Raw genomic sequence first — 5551 nt, forward strand, 5'->3', positions numbered from 1 at the left:
TGAATGACCACACAGAGATTATTAAGAATCGAAGAAACTCACAGATTATAAATAGCTATAACGATCGGTGTGAAAAAAATTGGTTTGAATAATTTAATCACCATGGCTCCGTTATCGATTTACAATTTTCGATAAGTCACATATTTTTAGTCCTAAATCTTATCAATAATTTATAGAGTAAATCAAAAACGATAGATACCCTCAAGATTTAGCACAAATAAACTTGATTTCCTTCGAAGTCTCGGCTCTTAAGTTTCAGGAAAATCCTTGTTTGCCGAAAGCGCAGCAAACATCTAAATTTCTCCTCTAGGCATTTTATTAGGAAACGGGCAACTTTTTAAACAAATCGTCGTGAATTTCGTTTACAAGTAAAATTTCCTCTAGTCGTAAACTTGAAGCTTTACAGCTGCACTACTAAGACCGGGGCGCTCAAATCGAAGTCAGATTTTTAAGTTTCGTTCTTTACTTTGTTGCATATCTTATACGTCGTTTCCAGTTTAACATTAAATTGTATTTCTTTATTAAATGTTTCTTTGTACGAACTATGGAGGATAGGTTGTATATTGTATGTTAATCAAGTTAATCACAGTTATCTTATAGATCTATATTGTCATAACTCATCATACAGTCTCAGGGCTTTAACAAATGTCAGTATCTCAGACGGTTTACAGAGGCAAGCTCTCCATCTTCAATATCAGTCGTACCAAAGTTTATGGCATGAATGGTTGTCGTCTCGGCACACTCAGTAATGCGGTGTTCTGGAGTTTCCAGATTTATATTTCACTTTATTCATGTAAAACTGTCTTTATTTTCAGATTGCAGAAGGCCTGTATAGAAGAATCATGTTGTAGAGGGTAAGCAAATTTTAAAATGATTTAATCACAATTTTTAACATTGATAAAGTAGTATATTGTTTTATTAGGAGTAAAAATGACACTTTTTGTGGCGAAACTGTGCGTTTGACGGAAGAGAGTCAGCTATAGACTCCGACATACAGGCGAGCCACAAAAAGTGTCATTTTTACTCCGAATAGAACATGCTATTTTTTTTTCAAACGCCACAAATAATTTTTGAAACAGTTTTAAACGTTCCAAGTAATATAAAAACATTTAAAAGTAATACATTGTATGTAATTATCATAGACTAATGTCACGTACTAGAGATAGATTGGACACTGATATAAAACAAATGGGTCCGTCATTCAGACCCACCTGGTGATCGGAAGAAACTAATGGAGAGTTTTGGCATAACATAATTTTAGCGTTCCGTTACTTAATAACGCTAACTAAAACGGTAACGTTATTCAAGCGCAAAATTATTCCTTGTAAAATATAAAATAATAAATATAGACTGTTTTACTACATTTTATGTTTTATTAGACCATTAGAAGTGTAACATAATTAAAACAAAATTAAAATTATGAATACATACTACATTTTAAACACCAAAATAGATCACATTAAGCGCCTATTTTTCTTTGATTTAACAACTAAATTATAATATAGTAAAAAATATTATAGACTACTAATTAACTGTTACTAAAAATACTATATATTACCAACTATGTACTTACTTATTTATGATTAAATTATTTTTTTTTTTTTTTATTTGGTTCATAATCATTTCTAAAATGTCAAAATGACTTTAATAAAAAGTTTAGTATCTAACACGAAAATGATGATCGACTGTAAATATCAGAAGGCACAAACTAATAAAAACACAAATCACTGAAATCACTGAAATTTCCGACAAATCGGGAATATCTAAATTAATAATTATTTAAATAATGATTTAAAAATAACTTGACGGATCACCTACATTTTGTCAACTAGACAAAAACTAGACCATAGACAGTAGTTAACATAGAGACTGTCATTCATCTTCATATATAAATTAGAAACCTGTACTTTAATATCTTTTGCGCCGTCTGGGGATGCGGAAGAAACTAAATTTGTAGTTCTATAAAATTACCATTGAGTGTCTAGGGCATGGTAATTATATATCGAGAACTATGGTTACGCTCGTTGAATTTGACACTTTATGTCAGTTTAATAATATATTTTCGTGCTTTCATGCGTATGCGTTAAAATGACTTTTATATTGTCATTCGCGTCGCAAAAATTAATACTTTTGTGACGTTTGAAAAAAACAATATGGACGTCAGTTTCTTTAAAGATATGCGGAAAATTTTTTATCGAATATATTAATAAAATACCGGGGGTGTCGTTTAAAAATTAAAAGTTATAATCATTTCCGGTGAAACAGGAAGTGATAAAAAACAATTGAATACATCAATCAATCCTATTTTATGTGACAAATATATCAAATCTCGTTTATTTTATCAGAAAAATTAAAAAAGTTATAGGGGGTGAGCCACTTTTGAGACGCACCTGGTATAAAATAATAAAGTTAACACTACTACAACCTAGAGATGTGTAGTTTGTGAACGAACTAGGTCCAATGAACTAGAATGAAAGGAACTAGTTCCTGGTTTCTCAAAGAACTAGTTCCTCAGAACCTGTTCCGGGATCGAGACTGTGACCGATATAGAATAATATGCGACGGCGACGGATCGGCTAGCGCGCGTAGCCCGATGGTAGGCAGGAGTGGGGAGCGCCAGCCGTACGTTATCGAATCCGGGCCTAGAGGAACTAAACTAAATAAAAGACTAGTTTACGTACGAACGGATCGGGCCAGCGCGATCGATGCTAGGCAGGAGTGGGGAGTGGCAGCCGTATGCCGTATGTTATCGGATCCGGATCTAAAGGAACTAGAGGAACTAAATAAAAGACTAGTTTACGTTACGTATTGATCAGCCAGCGCGATTGATGCTCGGCAGGCGTGGGGAGTTCCAGCCGTATGTTATCGGATCCGGACATAGAGGAACTATTCTTATTAGACTAGTTCACGGGAATCTATTCAGTCGGCAGATCCGAGATATAATACAAGGCGACGACGATGGATTCGGTCTAGTCTCTTGCCACAACCGGCGCGGCGTAATTACCACAGAAAATTGTCGTGGATACTGTTTTTGATTTTTAGTTTGTTTTTTAAATAGTTTACGGGAATGTTTCACTTTAGGTCCCTAAAATTAAGAAATATCTTATAAAACGAAGTAGATATTCTGAATATTTAGACAAAAACAAAAAGCTTGAAGTGAGGAAAACGCAATATTTCGTAAAATTTTTGTAATATTTGCTCCAATTGATTTGCGATATAGTTTTTTAAATTCCGATTTGGGTTTTTTTTATTTTTTTTTATCTGCAATAAAACTTACCTATATGTTTTTAACATACACAATTACACGTCTCGTTATATCTCCGTACATTATAAAAATTATATAGATCATATTGTGAATAGTTCTGACTGACAACGAACCGCATTAGCAAGCAAGGGGGATGTCAATGTTAGTCGGGAACTATTGTGAACTAAAGACCTAGTTCAAGGAACTATTCCTCTGTAGGAACTAGAACTAAGGAACTAGAATTCCCACCTCTACTACAACCGTATGATAAAAAAAACTTTGTCAAAGGCGGTATTAGACGTCATTTACTAAAAATTTACATAAAACTTGTCAGATTAACACTAAATATAGAAAGATTAAAAAAGATAGAAAGTCTCAGACACATAAACCTATTTCCAAAAAAATATTTTTTGGAATTACCTATAAGACTTTTTTTGAAGATACCACAGAGGTATAGACATTTTTAAAATATTATTTCCCGAATTTTAAACTACACCATTTAAAAATTATTTTTGCTAAATATAAAAATAAATTACAACCTTCTTAAGACCTGTGGCGCCAGTAAGCAGTAAGTGTCATTAAAAAAATTAAAAAGAGACATCACAGACATTATTAAAGTAAATGATGTGTAGGGCTTGACATCGACAGAATTATCACTCCCCAGCCGTCTCTAACATCGTTTTTTCTTCAATCGTATGGTATACATAAATTAAATAACAAGAAAATATTTAATTTATTGAACGATACTCAGAAAATAAATTACCCAACTATAAAAATAACAATTCAAGTTTTTGTAAATCCGAAGAACACATTCAGCTCTTCGTTCGCATGCAAGGAACCGATATCGGAGGAAGCCTAATTCGTTGAAGGCTTTTTTTGGAGCTCTAACCCCCTTCTTCACCCCCTTCCTTCAACCCCTCGCCACTGTTAAAATTCCGACGACATATTTTCGATCTTTGCCCTTCGATTTTTGCCGTTCGATTTTTGCCCCGGGGTTAAAACAACGCACGTCCCGGAGATGATACGATATTCACGAAAGCAACGAGCTATTTGCCCAAAATAACAATGACTTTCCAACGGAACAGCCCTCCGTCTCCCCTCTCATCCACGATCGACGACAAATTTGGAAAGCTAAATTTTATACTGAGAGTTCTACTATCGTTCGAGTGTTTTGTAAAACTCGTTTCTTTGTAATACAGGAAAATTTTGTTAAGTTAGCTATTGTAATGTTGTGTTTCAGATCTATTATGTTCGGTTGTTCCAAGGAAAAACACAGTATATGATAAACATGTTTTTGTGAGAAATTAAGAGTAGAATGTAGAATGTTTACGAGGGGAGGTAATCACCGCAACCTTACAGATCTATTGTGTGTTCCCCTTTCTTGAGTTATAACGAGTTATCATATCTGAGACGGCTCCACAGAGGCCAGCTCTCCATCCTCGACATCAGCCGTACCAAAGTTCATGGCACGAATGGTCGTCGTCTCGGCGCATTTAGTGATATGGTGTTCTGGTGTTTCCCCATTTTCCCCACAGAATCTGCATTCGCCGTTGTTTCTCAGCTTCAGCCTACTGAGGTGTTAGTCTCTTTGGTATAGTCTATAAAATGAATAACTTTGAATTTTGACCGTTATTTTTTACCAACATGGCAAATATAAAATCCCTCTGTCAAAAAAGTTACTGATATTCTTTAAATTGAGTGCCTGAACTAGCCTGAACGAATCAGACAGGTAACTCTTTTTACTTCCGTGAAATAGAAAAGGAAAATAATAAAATAAGTGACAATTCTTCCTCTTCTTGCAAAAATCAACACGAAATGTCATAATTGACAAAAGTAAAATGTCATCAGCTTTTGACATTTCTAAATATTAGACCAATGCCGTCTCTATTAGAACAGCCGCGGAGCGAGATTTATGACGTCACGCTAGTTAGATAATACGGATTAATAAATATGTTGGAGAATACATGGAAACATAATTATTCCTCGTATTTTTGGTTTGTATTTTAAAAATGATATAGTTTACATAAAATATACATAATATACAGTTAATAAATACAATATAATATATACCTATTTATTGTAATAAATACTTTGGCTAATAAACATGAACCATACAAATGCAGCAAATGTTTTACAATATACAAATAATGAATAGGTGGTACATAAGATAATGGGTAAAATGTAAAATATATTTTAAATTTTGGGGTTCGAAAATCGATCTAATTTAACAAAAAACATTCAATATCTACTAATAGTGATGTATTATTATTTGCATTCACAAAATTTATTTATATATTATAATGTTTA

Source organism: Sitophilus oryzae, unplaced genomic scaffold (assembly GCF_002938485.1).
Source record: "Sitophilus oryzae breed Bouriz unplaced genomic scaffold, Soryzae_2.0 scaffold_1443_pilon_pilon, whole genome shotgun sequence".
Classification (NCBI taxonomy): Eukaryota; Metazoa; Arthropoda; class Insecta; order Coleoptera; family Curculionidae; genus Sitophilus; species Sitophilus oryzae.